Genomic DNA, 18822 nt, shown 5'->3' with positions numbered 1-18822 from the left:
CCGATCGATTGAAAATTCTGGATCAACAGAAGGATAAGAACAGAAGAGCAGCAAAGAGTAACTTTATGTAATTAAACTAACAAGAGCAAGAAGAGTGTCGATAATTTTCTCGTTGGAGCTCGATTCCTGCAACGTGCACAATATAATAAAGTCAACAAGATAATCTAAAAACTATCTTCGTTCTCTCATCCATCGTCTATTGTCGTGCAAGACAGGTTCGTTAAGGATGAACTTGTAGCTTGTTCTCCAGCTTTAATTTAATGTAACACTTTTGGATTCTCAGGTACGTCGTCTTTCACGCTACTCCTCGTGCAGGAGTATACAAGGATGTACGTGTCAGATGAAAGGGTTTACGATTAATCTGATCTTCTCTCTCTCTCTCCATTTCTCTTCCCCCTATCAGTATATCCTACGCAAGATTAGTAGACAGTGGACGTTTGTGGTGCAGCGCAACGCACACTAATTAGAGGAAACGATCAGTCCGCATGGAAAGTGCAAAACAGATCGAAAGTCGTAATCACAGTGCCGTTTGACCTGGATCCTATGATTACGTCCCTTCTCCGGATCAGTCTCGTCTTCGTATTGGATACCGTCTGCCATCTGTAATTCCTTATTCGTTACCGCGAACTTGGATTAAAAAAGAGTATCGAAATGGTTCCCGTAGAAGTGTGACGTTCGAGCTTGACATATTCGAGGAAGATACGAAAGGAACACGATGGAAGTAATTCAAAGTTGTGATTCAGGCTTTATTATATAAAAATAAAAGTTCGCGAGACAGAAGTTTGTGAAGTACTTAACAAAATAGTTCTTGCGAAAGTTCTATATTAAAAGTTTGTGTAAGAGTGCGGCACATGACGAAATTTCCGAATAAATTCTATTCCTCTAATTGAGGTTCTTTGTTCGCTGTTGACGCGAGGTTTTTGATATCTATAACAGTCTAAAGGTTGCTGAAAATTTAGCATACGCTGTGCAATATATAATCGTAAGTATTGCAGTTGAGAAGCGAATAAATCATTGCTTTTCTATGTAAGCGTCAGGCTCATTTTATAAATACAATTGACTGTACTATTAGTATCATTGCTCGTATTAGGACTGTAATTATTGTTATTGATGTTTTACGACGGTATTATCAATATTATATTAAGCAATTATTAAAATAGTTAAAAATACAATAATCGTGGGTAGATGCAATTGCAATCGGTTTGCATATAAAAATATTTATGTAAACCGATTGGAAAGAAGAAAAGAAGATTCCAAGCAACTTCTTTTGTAGGATAAAAGGAACATTAAATTTTCATAATGTTGGAAAGCCAGTATCAGAAATGCAAATTATAATCAAACTTACGTTTCATTTAAAATTCATGATATAAATCAGTACCAGCGCATTGAACGGAAATAAAATTTATCAAAGTGAATACAAACTTAAAAGAAGAATCTATAATTATGAGATAGTAATTTCCTAGAGCTTGGAAAGGTTAACGTTAAACTCGAAACAGATAAGAACTGCTGGCAGGAGCCTGGAGATTCTAACAATTATATTAATTTCGGTATTAGGGTTATTCAGTATTCCGAGAGTATTCTCAGAGATTAAGGCAACCACAATTTAGAATCCGGAATTCCAGACGATCACGGAGCTTTCGAATTTTCCATTTAACGTCTGAAGTTTACAGCGCGCATTCCACTTTTTAAACATTTTTTAATCTGCACTATGATGCACTAATTGGGATTGTAGGAGATCTGGGATTTGCAATTAGATCGTTTAGAGTTTCAGTGCTTGAGATTAAAGTTCTGGGTTTCGGAATCAGGTTTTTTTAGAATTCTGACGTTCGACCTTGACGTTTCGAGTTTTCAGGCATTCAGAATCAGATTTCTGCGAGTATTGAGATTTAAAAGTCTGCAATCCAAATTCTGATGTCTGCAGATAGATTTCAGCAGGTACTGAGATTCTACGATGTATAGATAATCAAATTTCCATGGATGTTGAAGTTTAGAATTAAAGTCCTAGAACTTCATCCCCGTTTCCAAGACTCGAAGTAAATATTCAATAACACGAAAGTTTCTTGTTCAGCTCTTCGTGATCTATTACGTATATCTCCTACGTATTCCTTTCTCTTTAAAATCTGAATGTAGATTAAGAGTGATGCAAGATAAACACAGTGTGTTGAGCGTTAATCTAGATACGATAATTTTTGCCTAGTTTGTGCACGAATGAACCGTCAATTTCTCTGTACACTATAGTTTGTTATCTAACATTTCATCGAGCTTGTGATTTAAAATATCCGTATTTCGTATTTGAAGGAAAAGAGGATGGCCAATGCTAAAAATAAATGCCAGCAAGTTATTGTATTATCATAAATTATGCTTATTTAACCGCAGATAAAATAACATATCGGTTGTAGATTAAATGCAAATCAAATAACTGCGACATCATTTAGAAGTAGCGATGAATTAATGAAAAAGGATCTCTCGGATCATTATTCGATCCTCCGATTCGAGGCATCTCCTTAAGAGGCAAATTAATCAGTCGAATTATTAAAACAAATTAAGAAATACGAAACCGTCGTATGAACGATGGAAATAAATCGTAAAAGGAGATGAGTAAACGCGATTCAATTTCAAAGGTTTTAGCTAGATCGTATAAAAATAAAACACACTGTGAGCAGTACTGCCAATCGAAATTCGTATTTCATCGGTCAAATGGAAAGCCGCTGCTACGATAAATTTTTATCCCCGAATCGCAATGACGCGACCAGGATTGCTTTTATATCAAATCTACTTTCTATTAGCGGATTAAAAGACGTTTTGGGTACAGTGTCCTGGGAAGAAATGTCACGATCATCTGTCATATCGTGAAATGGTTATATGTCCTTTTCTGTAATTCGATCAATTTAATGAAGCTTTGTGGAAACAGAAGGGTCGGTTATAATCACAGACAGAAATAAATGGATCCTTGTGATTTCTCAGTTGAAGGTAATTTCAATGTTTTATCGTGAACATTGGCCGCAACCGGTGAATTTAACGAGTTCCGATTTAAACAAAGTAGAATTTTGATTAAATAGGCTTCCAAATGTTTTCTTGCTCTATTTTTCATCTGATCGCTAGGAATGTTTTAAATAATTGCTTTCATTGACGTTATGTACAATACATTTTTCTCTAATTTGTGATAATTAACAGATCGTTTATATTATACGTGTAATTCGATGTTTCGCTCAAATATCAGTGATTAATAGCAAATACGTAGAATATTAATAATAAATTCTTTTATCATTGATTCCTTTTTACTCTCCTCTTTCGTTTTGCTTTAAATTTGTATTTCCTTCCGTAATTGTAATTCCACGCTGTAAATAATAAAAGGACAGACTCAGTGGTAAAAAACACGAGTGACGTTTCAGTGGTACGTAAATAGGAAGAAATATAAGAAGTGTAATAATAATATACTGGTACTATCACGAGTTGGAGAAAGCTTTAGATTGAAATAAAACTTCGACATTTTAGTCGAGCAACGAAATCATTATTTTTTAATCTTTTTTAGGGTACTTAGGAAATTACATACAATGCGATTATTTGATATGAAAATGTATCATTTTTTGCTCTAAAAACTTTATCTCTTTCGTGTTTCGTTTTCACGCTTATTTATTTTCTATATTTTTTCTATATTTACGATACTATTTTCTACATTTAGGAATTTTTTCATACGAGGTGTTTGTCTCCTCTGTGAAATTCAAATAACTGAAAGTCAAACGTAGCACGCCCAGTATTTTATATTTATATAAAATTTTCCATCGGTTACGTATATGTCAAAGAAAAACCAAGACGACAAGTCAAGTTTTTCTAGGAAAAGCAAGTAATTCCTGGCATTGCATAACTCTTTGATCGTATTGGATTCTTTGATCCGAACCTCTATCTTGGGATTTCGAAATGGGAATCTCGATTAACTCTTTAGAACTTGTTATTTCACTAAAAATCGTCAAATAAATACCAAATGAACCATTCTTCATATAATAAGAAGCACTCGTAATTTTTAAGAAACTCTAAAGACAGAAACAATAATGAAAACCCTTAGAACGTTTCGTCGAAGAATCTTTACATCTGGTTTTTCTCTCGCAGTTTATCTTCAAACATACGTAGAAAAAGTTATGAATTTTATTTGATTTCTCCGTCTAATTTATGTGTAACTCAATAGATTTATAACAGTTAGATTTCAACGTGTGCCATTTTCTCCAAATATTCAGTTAGAGAAAACAGTTTAAGTTTGTCTTTTCCTATGCGTTTCCGATCGATTTGGGCTCACGTATTCCGTGAACGTCCTACTCTTTGGAGAATGGAAACATGTTCGACAACATCCCTTTACTATTGCGCTTGAGTATGTACCTACTTGCTACCCACTTTGACTTGCACTTACGCCTCTCCATAGAACGCTCTCTTGTTCGTGACAATAATCCATTCCATGCGTCGAACTTTAATGTATTGTTCTAACCATGGAAGCATCATCGACCAATCCAAAAATTAACATTAGCAAGTAATCAAAAGACGCGGATTAACAAATTTTTGAAACTACTTTAGAGCTTGTAATTTCTTTCGAGAAGAATTTTCGAAAAGGTAGCCTTCTTCTTTCCACCTGTTAGCTAAAATTAACATTTACACATGTGTATATTTTATTTTAATTCGATCAATTGTGTTATACATTGATGAATTATTAACATTGTACGTTATAACGGTGAAAATGAACCTTTAACTTGTATAAAACCATTCAAGAGGAACATAATGTGCGTTACAGTTGGAGTGCAAGTAAAGAAAGCAAAAGATCAAGCCGAGACCTCGAGTCTTTTAAATTCCGAGGAATTTTCATCCTTTTATGAAATTGCTGTACTCTACGATCGACCATCCAAGGTACAACGCATGGACCAACGAGAAGAGAAACATTTGTTCAAAATGGAAGAAAATGATTTATAGTTTCTATGAAAGCATATCTCGATTTATATATATACCGATCTGTATCTAACCTTTGATAATTCACCGGGGCCATTCTGTAAAGGAAAAATCAGTCAATTAATACAGAGAGAAAGACAGAAGGAAAAGGAACAAGGAAGAAAGAAGAAAATAAAAAGACTATCGCAAAGTCTTGATATTTTTGAAATCTTTATAAATGTAATATCGAACCTCCTGAAGATTATCTGCGAGCTTGTTAAGCTCGATAGCATCGAACTTCGAAGAGATTTCATAATTATTGAAAGACGACACACCGAGGTGACTCTCCCGAATACAATTGCTTCGTATTATCAACGGTGTATTAAAAAAAAGCAAAGCGTTCAAAGTGTTAAGTGCGAAACGATCGGCAGGTATTGTGCACAGCCACGTTCAGAACGAAGTGTGTTATAATACTTGTTGCACGAAATGTCTTGAGTGTAAGTTGGTGTATTCCTGAATTAATATCGCACACAGCTGCACGCGTGCACGTCAAACAGCGAGTTCGAAATGGATTGAGAACGAGAACGAAAGTTCTCTTGTTTTTAACCCTTTCACGTGCCTCATGAAGCATCCCTTTCCGCTTGTTCTTTGATCAAGGATTTAATGCAAGGAAAAAAGCACCAGCTTTTTGAAGCTTTAATACCTTATTTAAAAAATTTCTTTCGCAATAGAGAGCACTCTGTTCGAATATAATCAGGTTCGAGATAGTTTCGAATTTTATGATTAAATTTGTTCCTTTGGGATTTTAATGCTTCGTTTTTTTATTTTGGAGGAGGTCGCGGGGGAAGAAAATGTTTTCCTCGAGATAATTAAACTTGATACGATTAAAAAGTTTGCGCTTTAATTCGAAATAATTCGAACTTGAAAATTTCAATTATGTTACTTTTGCTATATTTCATGCGATATATTTGTATGAAGTTCTCGTGCGCGAAAGGGTTAATATGTCTGCTTTGCATGCTATGTTCGTTTGTCGTATAGAAATATCGATAGTTCTTTAGGAATGACGTGCTTTTTTTCTTCTATCAATATTTGGAACGTAAACGTTTGTCCTTTATTAAACCATGGTTCCTCAAGATTTGGTTAAAACGTTCAATTTTATCGTTACTGGTGTTAGTTTTTAAAATTACGTTTACGCTCTAACGAGAACACGAAACCTCGTTTATCATTGCCTAGTATACCGGAATACCGATCGATATTATCGAATTGACAGGTTAAGCACCTGCGAACTTCCTTCCTGATCACTTTTATTTTTTTCCTTTTTTTTTCTTTTTCGTGCGAGAAGAACGAGATATCGGTTATAATTTACTTTTTTCGACTGTACGATACTGATTTCTAATTCTAAATGGCTTTGTTGGATATCATACGAAAGAAATAGGTAGGGGGATTTTCCCGCGAAACCATTTAGTTTCATTTCCGTGTTGGACGAATCGATCGTTTCTTCATTTTTAAAAGGGAATTCTTTCCTTTTTAATTTTATCTTCTGTTTGTCGTATTTCCCATAATGCGAGATAAAATATTTTATATAACTGTTGCATAAAAACCTGTCACATACGGTTAAGATTACTAAAAATTTGTTAAAATTAATATTGAAACTACGATTATAAATTTTGTAGGATTTCATTACATTTTTATGAATGTAAATTTTATACAATTTCAGTTTCATATTTTGTGAAATATTACGTTTTAATTCGTAAAATAGATACGCTATGTTCTAAGAGATTCTTTATATTTCTTTGTATTTATATTCTCCGGTATTTCCATTGTTAATTTTTGCACTACGTAGTATCTTTTTATACAAATAATCAATATATGTATAATTTGAATAACATTATTTATTACACTGAATATGGATACATATTTTTCTTCAATCTCTCAGTATTTCAAATGATTGCTGCAGATAACATTTTTATTTTATCGGCACCTAGTTTATTTTACGTAGTCAAACGTTTTCGCGTATTATTGCTTAAATCCTCCAACTTGGATAAATAAATACTTAATTCTGAATGATTTTTAAACGTATCTGTTATCCGGATTTGTTGGAGTCTATTTTTTTTAAAGAGATATGTAATCCATCGTGCGATACTTGCGCTCATTTCGTTTATCTATTATATTTAGTATGGCTTAATATTTCTGGTATTTTAGTATTCGCATCGGATTCGAATTTACGAATCGTAAAACTCAGTGAAAAGATCATGCTGTTTCCAGAGCATATTTTACTTGCACGTTATAAGAGTACTTAGTTCTATAATAATTTAACAACTATGTTTGATATCATATAATGCTCTCATTAAAATTATTACTAATGGAGTATGCGAACGTTATTTTTATAATAGAAATTTAAAGGAACCAAGTTCCTGAAAATTGACAAATTTTCGTTGGAACAACGTTCGTAGGACGCAATTTCGTTGTCGTTTGACAAACATTCGTTTCTCATTTCTGACCTCTAATTTAGCACGACAGTTTCATTTCTTACTATAATACAAATCTTAGCTTCGCGCTAATTATGTCGATGCAGAAGCAACAAACTTCCACTGGGATTATCAGACGTAAGTTCGTCGTTCTTCGAATTACTAGGAATATACTGTTTCCTTGATACTTGTAAGTCTTTGCTAAAGGCTTTTTAGACTCAAGTTCTCAGCCATGAAGCAACGTGAAGTAAGACAAACTGTATCTCATTAACAAGTACATATTTTAAACAATAAACACACCTTGAAAGATTTTGAAAATATGTACAAGATGTAAATTTATTATATACGGAAAAATGTAGAAAATTTAAATTAAACGATTCGTTATAAAAATATCATCGTGTTCTCGATTTAATACATTTTTTCCTTTAAGCGTAGAATATATTTTTTAGAAAATGTTCAATATTTAGAAATTCTCGGATTATTGCAGTATACACGTTCTTCAGTATACTGCATCCATCGCAATAATCAGGCAAACAGGGAGACAACGGTGGACGTTAATTAACCAGTCTGTATTAACTAGTCCGGAAAATCTGATGTATTAATTCGAGAACTGTTACGGTTGTCCTTGTATGTGTTTGCCAATTTGAGAGATGATATTACGATATGTCAGACCCTATTGTACAGAAGATGTCGAGTCTCTCAAGTATTGATTATATTTCCAAAGTTTCTTTACTTAGTGAACTAAAATGGAAGCCGTCGATATTGGTGGTACGTGAGCTTTTTCTACTGTGGTTTAAATTAGAAGTGATTATTACTTTTTCGATTTTTCGTCTGGCTGTACACTGCCTCTAGAATACCATCTTCCTTTCACTATATTATTTTGTATCATTACAAAAGTTGTATTATTTGTCACGTTGTTATTGTTTCACTTATTTATTTCACTTTTCTTTCCATTACTCGCACGAAGAAAGATTTAGTGATTCGATAATGTTGGATAATTCATTAAAATTTGAAATATTTATTTCACAATTTAATTCACAATTTAAGTATCTCTTGAAATATTTTGATCGATCCTTTATAGTTTTTAGAAATTAAATACTCTCCTCGATACTTTGGCAGTTTTAGAAATTAAATATTCCGATCAATGCCTTAAGATAACCTGTTTTTTCATCATTTTCATTCTTCCTTCTTGTCAGAAGGAAGCTATTTGCAAGAACGTCGTACTTACTCGATACAAATATACTGTTTAGCAAGAACAATACTAAAATTCAAAACAGAATTTTTTAATCCGATTTTAATAACAAACAATACATTCGCATAAGCGATGTTCCATAGACTTTAAATAAACGAGATTTTATAGAACATTTGTTCAACAAAATCACAAGATGTACTATCATTTACATTGCCAAACTTACCAAATCCATTCGTACAAAATTACTTCGACCTATAAAACAGAAAAATCTCTCTGTATCTTAAAACTCGTGTCCGTACACGCAACGCGAGATTTCCTTGTTCTCAAAAATAACAAATATTCCGTGCACGTAGAGAACTGAGCGCAGTTCGATGCCCGCTGAAACTAAAAAACAACGTCTTCTCGATTCTCGAAACGCGAATCGTCATGCGAATTCTCGTGTACACGCGAGAACGTCGGTATTGCGTGCATTTCTCGAATGTCCAAGAACTCGAACCAAACAGTCCAGTTAACAACTAGGCGCCTGCATTGCGGCATGGAAAGCACCAAACTCGTTTAGCTTCTCTCGTTTTCGCCATGTAACCCGCCATGTTCCTATACCTGGTTCGTTTCGACTTTTCCGTATCCGTTACAGGGAATTCTCAAGACTCCTCGCTCGTAAATCTGCGCACGTCCACGATGGCAGGCGTGATTCGTGGCGAGACTTCTTACTCGCGTTGCTCCCGAGAAAATAGAACGCCAGTAGCTTCTCGTCATCGTAGATGTAACGGGGCAATGTTTTCCCTCTTGTATTCGCGATTCTTATCGTTAACGTGATTATGCGAACGTTTGAGATTTCGAAGGAGCTTGGGTAAGAATAGGTCCGAGATTTCCTGTTATTTCGAAGGTTTGAATTTCAACTAGTTATTTACGAACTTGAGCGATCCGCATGGAACTTCCAGCAGATCGGTGGATCAAATTTGCACGTACGAGTAGCATAGGTCTGAGACAGATTGGTGGACTACTCACTGTGATCCTCAAGTTTGCATAATCCGATATTTTATTGGTCGATTTCATTTCTGTTTCTCGTGTGGTGATGCAGGAATTGGGAGAGAATTACGGATTTGTCGGAGAATTCATCCGACAATCGGGTGTTTGAAATATTGTAGCTCGCGTAATCTCTTAATCATTGCATTGGAAATTAAATTCTAATTTGTTCCTTGATAGCAATTTGACGCGGATAAAATAAATACTTCAGATTTTAATGAATTATCCAACATTATCGAATCACTAAATCTTTCTTCGTGCGAGTAATGGAAAGAAAAGTGAAATAAATATCGTAGTTGTATAGAGCAAACAAATTGCATTCTAAAAAAATGTATAGCGTATCCCAATCATACATGTGACGCGGTGATAAGAAATCAATATTGTAATAAATTAATAAATTGTTGGATTTTTAAATCGTTCTTTGAGCCAAAGAAATTGTTTTTCATCAAACCAAAGCATTTTTGTAGGAATGTAATAATATCAAATATTCTCACCGATTTGATTCCATCAAAGATTGTTCAACGAGCCTTTATAGTACGTTAATAGATGCCGTTACATTTTCTAACAATTTTTAAAGGACCGTTGGACAGCGTTTCCGGTTTTTGCATGTTGAAAATTTGTCGCGTTGAGAGTTGTAATTACGCGAGAAACAGCAATTTTCCACAAGGTGAATTTCAGCTGGTCTTTAAAAGGATTTTCAGTTATTTCAGTATTTAAACACTTTGACAAATTTCACGCTGACAGACTCGAAGCAATTTCTAGTTGCGACAACAGCCATGTTCCTTTTTTCGTATAGAAAGCTTTATTATGATTGGGATACGCTATACATTTTTTTAGAATGCAATTTGTTTGCAGTATACAACTACGATATTTATTTCACTTTTCTTTCCATTACTCGCACGAAGAAAGATTTAGTTGGATAATGTTGGAAGGAATGGAAAGATAATGTTGGATAATTCATTAAAATCTGAAATATTTATTTCATCCGCAAGAAAATTAATTCACAATTTAAGTATCTCTTGAAATATTTTGATCGATCTTTTATAGTTTTTAGAAATTAAATACTCTCCTCGATACTTTGGCAGTTTTAGAAATTAAATATTCCGGTCAATGCCTTAAGATTTTTAGAAATTTAAATGTTACATTCAAATGTTGAATGATTGAAATTATTTAACTCTCAATCTCGATTTTCATACGTGTTACCAAGGCGCGTTCCTTTCCTGTTTGAGTTGTCCGACGATTCGAGACATTCAGCCAGTTGAGTGCATCCACGATGTCATATAATTCGCATCCAGACCGATTTTACGATAGTTGTACCTGTTTTATGTTTCGATCCCGTGTTGAAAGAAGAAGAAAGGAAAATCTATTTCTTATCGAATATTATGCAATCTTTATATCAAACTCGAAAGTCTCGATAAAATTTGATCGTTTGATTGTAGGATAGAGGTAATTTTACGAGACAGTAAAACATTGATTATCAGAGCTAATCATGATACCTGTTATTCGGAGATTAGAGAGAAAATCTATTTCTTATTGAATATTATGCAATCTTTATATCAAACTCGAAAGTCTCGATAAAATTTGATCGTTTGATTGTAGGATAGAGGTAATTTTACGAGACAGTAAAACATTGATTATCAGAGCTAATCATGATACCTGTTATTCGGAGATTAGAGAGAAAATCTATTTCTTATTGAATATTATGCAATCTTTATATCAAACTCGAAAGGGTTTCGATAAAATTTGATCGTTTGATTGTAGGATAGAGGTAATTTTACGGGACAGTAAAATATTGATTATCAGAGCTAATCATGATACCCGTTGTTCGGGTTATCTAACTTTTTTACATACGTGTGAAGAAAGATCATTTTGAAATAGTTCAACCTGAGGACTATTTTATCCTACGCTGGGACAAAATTTCAATTACCAATTCATATTGTAATATTCGTTTCACTTGCGTAATAAATAATTTAGAATATTTTAGCTGGTAAAATTTGTAGAATGAACTAACCTTTTTCGACAATTATAATACTCAATTAATGATTTTAATCAGGTATACTAATAATAGCTAATGGGGCATAAATAATTAAACCTATTCGTAGTTAATTTAGTGTAAGTAATTCATTTAAAAAAGAAAGGACCATTGCTATATATCGTACTATTTTATAAATATTAATATTAAACTGATGCAAAATCTTTTGAATAAAAATATAACAATTTTTCCCAGTTTCTATATTTATTTTTCTATCTTTCTTACAGAGAGTCATACTCAAATTTTCCATTAATCAATGTATGGTAATCAAGGTTCTACTGTATATAACTTGCGTTGAATATGCAACGTCGTTGAATACGCAAATTGAGCTTCAATTTCATTAACAAAGTACTTCGATATAAACTGTTGTGTGCAAGAACTCCGAATCAGGTCAATATTTTACAGTAAATAATCTTGCAACCATACTCTGGAAGAAGAGTCAATAAACGGGAGCATCGACATCGCGTTGGAAGGTGCATTATTACTATGCGCTCGAAGGTAACGCACGACACACATGTTAATTTCACCACGACCGAACACCATGTCTCTCTCGTAGCTTTCGCTTACTCGATTTGTCTGCCGATGTCGACAGCTTGTAATTAGGAAAGTTTTAATGTATTTTATAATTCTCTGTATACAATGTCGTTGTACTTTACGAAATATAGGCAGAAAATATTATTAAAGAAGTTTCTAAAAGGTTTCTATATTAAGAAGGTGATTTGCACCCATAATCTAATTCCTTGATTTCATTGTAATTTAATTTGAAAGAAAATGGACGTAGATTAATCCGGTTCTCAAGTACAGAATCATTGACAGAAATTCATATTTCTTTCGAACCAACAATTCAAAAATATCAAACTTCATCTCGAACGGTTCCACTGGGACGATCATGATCGTTCTCCTAACGTAACCAATATATGTACTACCACTTTCGCGTAATCCTTATTCCCTTGGCCGATAAGTTACATATCTCAGCACGATCACACGGAACAAGCGAAGTTCTAACAAACTGTGAGACCTAGGTAAGGTACAAGTCCGTGATCGCTTTGTCAAAGGTTCCAGGAACTTGTTTAGACGCTCCGATTCATGTGGTGGAACTTTTAGGTTACTGTCGCTAACTTATGCGGAAGCGATGTAGCGTGAAGCAAAGAACAGCTCGGTATAACCCGTTTAATTTTCTCCATTATCGAGGTGAACGTATTTACAAGCGATATTCCGGCAATTCCATTATCGTGTCACGATACGTGATACGTCTAAAGCCACGGATCCACTGGTGATACGAGTAAGTGAGAAATGGGAATAACGTTAAAGATACATAAAATTATAGCGACGTGATGCGGAAAATTCTCGAACCGTTTATGATAAATTCGGAGATAAGAAGTGCTAAATTAGGTTGTTGAAGTTTTGTGAAACGTATTCTTAGTATATACGTATAAAGTTCTGAAAACTTTATTCTAGTGTATAAAAGCTTCGAGAAATATCGTAGATAAGAAGCTCGGTTAAAAAAAATGTGTCGCTGCATGTTTTGTTTCAGAAGCGAGATAAGTATAAGAAATGACACGTAACATTCGTATTTATTTTAGGGATTTTGGTATAAACTTCCAAATTCCTTCTGTATAACTACGCATGGAAACGTATTTCAGTGTTTAAAAATACAGACTTTCTTTTAGAAGAGTTTAACTTTATCCAAGTTTTCCTAAATTATGAACTTTGTCTCTTGTATCGTCCTTTCTCCGAATCCCTCGTATAAACGTACTTACGGTCGTAAACGTATAAATAAGGAAATACCGATAGATGGGAACGATTTATCTTACGTTGACATTGGCCCATTAACCGTGAAATAACAGCTAATCCGAACAGTTACAAGTACACTTCTAAATTTTAGTACCTACTAGATCTAAGTTTCGAAACTTAATCAAATCGACTTGTTTGAATTAACAATTTCGTAAATGCAATCACTGAGGCTAATCTTCTCCAATATTCTGAATATCTTGAATATTGGAATCTTACTGTTGACTTAAATTTCCCAGACTATATTGAATTCCATCTATTTCATACCCGCGAACGTTTACAACCAATTAGTAAATACGTGAAATACGAACAAGAACGAATGCTTGTAAATGTGTTTTTACATCTGCGAGTTTCTTCGAGTAGTATCAGTGTCTTAACAAAAAAAAAAAAAAAAAAAATTCGTCGGTCCCCCATTTCGTATCTCTCACTAGGGAATGGGAAGATCTGAGAGTTGGAGGGTGAATAGTTTAATTGTTTTATGATTATGAATTGCCTCTGCAGGAACACCCTGTATAAATAGTAATAAGATGTTTCAGCTTATTTATTTTTCAAGTACATGAAATGAGTTACTCCCCAACTCTGCCGAAATTAATCATTAAATTTTTGCTTTCAAATAAAATTGTTCTATTAAAAGTGAGTCGATACATAGAGAAATTAGTATATTTAAGAAACCGAAAGGGTCGAGTTAATTCGATTTCCTCGGTTAACAGATTAAAATACATACAATGCTGCTACACCTGGTTCTATTTTTACACGGTAGATATGCTGCTAAAGAAACGATGCAAAAGAAAACTGTATAGAAGGAAATATTGCCCATAAGGAGAAATAGAAAATTGGTTTGAAGCGGAGAAAGCCAGTAGAAATAATAAGATATTTTCTGACACGTCATAGCTAAATCTTGAAAGAAATTTTTATTTGTTTCAATACATTTTTTATTTTACAAACTTATAAATATAAATATTTCTGCATGCACGTTAGATGTTTTTAAACGCGAAGTAAGAGATCGATAGATACTAACGTATGTATTGAAGATGCAATTGAGAAGAATTCTTTCTAATACGATGTATTGAAAGAAATTCTCGAAACTCGATATTATTACTTCATTTCATATGGAATAGCTCCTATGCAATTTTTCCATAAAATGGAAAATAAAAAAAGAACAGCTCTGACAATCGATAATTAAATTCCGGGAACAACGTATGTGAAAGTGCAAGTCCAGGAAAAATACACCAAAAAAAATTAAACTTCAAAGAGTTAAATTCACGTGTGAATTTTTAAAAGGGTAGTCGTTCGAGCTGTGTTAAATCAGATCGAACTCTATGAAAAGATAATTCGATTCTTTCGGTTCTCTCTAAACCGCATCGGATTGAAATTTTCTAAAAAAAAAAATTAAATGTTTTTTCCAAATAGCATCTCTTCAAACGCAAAAAAACATAACAACGCTATTAACATTATGCATACAAATACGTACTGAATTTTAGGATACAAGTTCCTACGAACTTCCACAGCAAAATACACAGAGTATGTAACTTTTGTTTTCATAATGTATCTCTCATATTTAGGCTTGCACTTTATAATAAACCGTTCCCAGCAAAACTACATACAATATGTTTTTCTTATTTTCACTACACGATGTTCCTACAATTCGGTCGGGAAACTAGGAAAAGTAGGAAACACGCTGTATAGAATCGAACGTGAAAACGCTAAATTTAGTCCAAACACTTATTGAAAATTTGGTGGGTCTCCGAGTCCCTACACGGCGCATTTTATTCAATATTCGATGGCTTAGCGAACCAAAATCGTCGTGTTCTAACATATGGTACGTAGTTTAAACCGATAGGGAGTTGGCACACAAAGTGGACCGTTTCGATTCGATGCGCGTTTATCCCTTTTGGGTAGATTTTTACGGGACATAGAACAGCACGTGCGTGCCAATCTAAAGGGCGAAGTTCGCGTTCCTAGAGAAGCGTCCGGAAGTGGTAAGAAGCTTCTTAAATAGGTCGACTTCACTCTCAGGTTTCCCTCCGTATCTCTTGAGAGGAGATCGAAGCAGATGGCAAGAGCTAAATGGCCCGAAACAGTTGCGGTGATACGTGTTACTTGGTGCTGAAAACGGTTCTACCACGGAATATATGTAGTTTCTCTCGTATAGAAATCCTGATCCTTGTCGTTAAACAGGGAAATGTTTCTTTGACGTATTTTTAGGATTGTAATTGACAAATGGGAAGTGAAAAAGAAATTGGAGGGGATAGACTGTTTAATGATACATAGCGGCAGTTGTCCATCTTTTTATTATCAAGCATAAAAATCCAAATTAAAAATTTTTATCATTACTAAAAAAAAAAAAAAAAACTGCATTAATAGTATTAAACTAAAAAATATTTCCTTAGTTATACTACCCTGTTTTATTCATCTTTCGAAATATGGTAAAAAGTTTGAAATTAATCGTATTTTCTATCTTCTCAGTGAAATTATACAGGCTGTTGCGAAATACTGACTAACAACAAGTATTTTAAGTTAGATAAAGAGAAACAAAAATTGCACAAAGAAGGTAAAACCGCAATTTTTCTCAATTTCAAAATGGTAGGTAGAAGACTTTAATTAAGAAAGAAGATAATATATTTCGTATGTAAAACTAATAATTTTAAATAGTAAAAATAATAGTAAAAATAGTAATAATATATAAATAGTAAAATAGTAAAATAAAATAGTAAAAATATAAATAGTAATAATAGTAAAAATAAATTAAAATTAATTTTAAATAGTAAAAATAGTTAAATAATCTGCAAATTTTTCACGTATCATGTACCATTGGTTGAGAATTACTGATGTACGGTATTTTAAGAATAAAAAGCATCGCTTTGTTTTCATAGTTAGCTTCGGAATGGCTCTTGAATATGAATACTGTCACGATGATTAAAGTTAAACCTATGACGATTCATTCTTGCTTGTAAATGTTTTTGTGACAATTATTTCGTAATATTATTCGTTGTTGCGCAAGTTCTGAAGAATTAATATTGTTTGTTTCAATCTGATGCCTGAATTGTTATTCCCACGATGGACGATTACATTGGTCTCTATTGCCGTATTTTCGCGCAGCAAAAAATTTAATTTAAAGTTACAGTTGATTCAGAGAAATGTTGAGAATAACAAACCTTTCGTTAATGCCATTTGAACAATGCAATTATTATTCCCTTCATATTGGATATTACGTATACGCAATATCACACTTAGGTAAATTATTTATTAATTAAAGGATAAAAGTTAAACAAACACATATACAGAATGAGAATTTATAAAATAGTTGCACACTTTTATAGCTTTTTAGTCGTAATAATCTTGACGATGTTTTATCATAAATGCTTTATAATTATAATGATTAGACAAAACACTTTCCTGTTCGACTCCAAATTTCTCAGCACCTTTAAGTATTAGTTTCGTCTTAACGTTTCATATTTATCTGTACGTGTTTTGTTTTATGGAAACGCATTTATTTATAAACGAAAAGGATATTGTTAATTAATTGGTGGAGCTTCCTCCGTATAAACTGTTTACATAAATCGTAACAGAGAGAGCTTAGATTTAATTAAATTTAATAAACGTTTAAACAATTCACCATGTACGAAAGCACTTGCTCCTAAATTGTGTCCTCGAATAAATGATTAATAGGTCCTAGACTATTTAAGCGAGAAACGTTACAGCCTAAATGTCTACTTCTCCTGACACTCAATGGCATGCCCATTACATCAGTGATACTGTCATTCATTAAACCAAGTGACCATCGCTTTTTGGTTATCCTCTCACGTTTCTATTTCCGCTTAGCCGCTCCCTTATTTTCAATATCATCACGTATGCTCTATAGTTGGATTAAATTGTCCACGTGCGTTAACAGAATTCAGTTCATTCGCTATAGTTCGAAAGATATATTTACATAGTGACGTTTGTTTGAACATGACTCTTCTGTTACGGTTTTTTACCTATATCTCTATTTTATTAGGGAGAATATTATAGTTTAGTTATTGTACTTTATTTTATTTTATTTTATTTTATTAAATGACTTTTATGGAATTATTTAAGTTAACGTTGCATTTATTAATTTATGTTTAGATATTCTGTTGCGAAGAATAGTGCATAAAGTACGATATAACGGAAGCATTTATTCTTTGAAATGATTTAAGATCGTAGAATTCTCTTTCCATGGGACAATATTATTTCGACTTCCAAGAGGAAGTCTGTGAAAATTTTCGAGTCTACCCATATTTTATGCGAATCCGAGCTTCGTATGAATCAATATTCAACTATTTGAAATTTCTTCTCTCTTAAGATGACGTTTTTATGATAAGCAGTCTTGCTGCGCAATTTTGATTTACGATTTAGAAGACATAATTTTTTGGTTGTATAGAAAAGCCTTTTCTCAACGGTAAAATTCAGCTTTTATACATTCGCATTAATTTTATAAACCAAAAACTTTTTAATTCTACAAGGAGCAATCATATAAAATATAAAAATTCCTATATCGTACTTTAGAATTTGATGTCAGATAATAAACCTCTAATAGAAAGCATATATCAACAAAATGATAATGATAGAGATTTGAATAATGAGATTCCAAAAGCACCAATGGTATTAATTTTGAATTAATTTCTTTCATGAATTTTAATTAACTTCCGTTATTTCCATGCAATGGATTTATACTGCTCCTAAATAATTTTAAATCAGTTTTTAATACTTTCTGACGATTCTTCCTGTTCAATTTCTTTTTATTACAATTTCTCTTTTCATATAATCTGTCCTATTACCGTTTTTACTCCAATGTGTGTGTTCTTTAGAACATTCATCGACTTCCCTCTCGAAGCAATAAAACATTCAGACCCATATTGTGACAAAGTCGCAAATCGTATACGCTACGAGCTAAACGAAGAAAGTTTCGTAACAGTACAAACAAGCTTCCAATAAATCCTTCTACAAGAACAAAGACAGTGCCTTTATCTCTGGCTATCCGATCTCGCCAGTAAACTCGTGAAATGTGTTAAGTCGGATAATAGTCTTTAAGTCTTTATCCCGGGTGTTTCGTAGCGGAATTAACCATTGAGCGTTCGTCGTCGAGGCAAAGTAACCACGGTACGCCGACAGTCGAGGACATACACCGTTTCAAAAGCTTGTAGGAGACCAGAGAAATTGGCTTTCTTCGCGGTTCTCGCTTATTTCATCGACCGATATTCAGGCCGCGTACTTTGCCTATCCCCTTTTTCGTTAAATCCCAGTTCGACGTTGTGGAAACGAATTCAACGCGTGTCGTGTAGTTTTTGGCCTGTAGACACGTCGACGAAGTAATTTGCAGGAATTTATTGGTACAACAGACATATTGTTCTCTTGATAGAGCTTGTCTTAATCTTACCGTCGTT

The 18822-nt window shown here is 33.4% G+C and overlaps 1 protein-coding gene across 2 annotated transcripts in view; it reads left to right on the top strand.

The window, feature by feature from the left end:
* Positions 1–18822, top strand: part of LOC132911453 (potassium channel subfamily T member 2) — a 203179-nt gene that overhangs the window by 48377 nt on the left and 135980 nt on the right. The window lies entirely within an intron of this gene.

This window comes from Bombus pascuorum, chromosome 1, assembly GCF_905332965.1.
Source record: "Bombus pascuorum chromosome 1, iyBomPasc1.1, whole genome shotgun sequence".
NCBI classification, from domain to species: Eukaryota; Metazoa; Arthropoda; class Insecta; order Hymenoptera; family Apidae; genus Bombus; species Bombus pascuorum.
The sequence above is the reverse complement of the archived record's forward strand: the minus strand, read 5'-3'. Positions and strand labels throughout refer to the sequence as shown.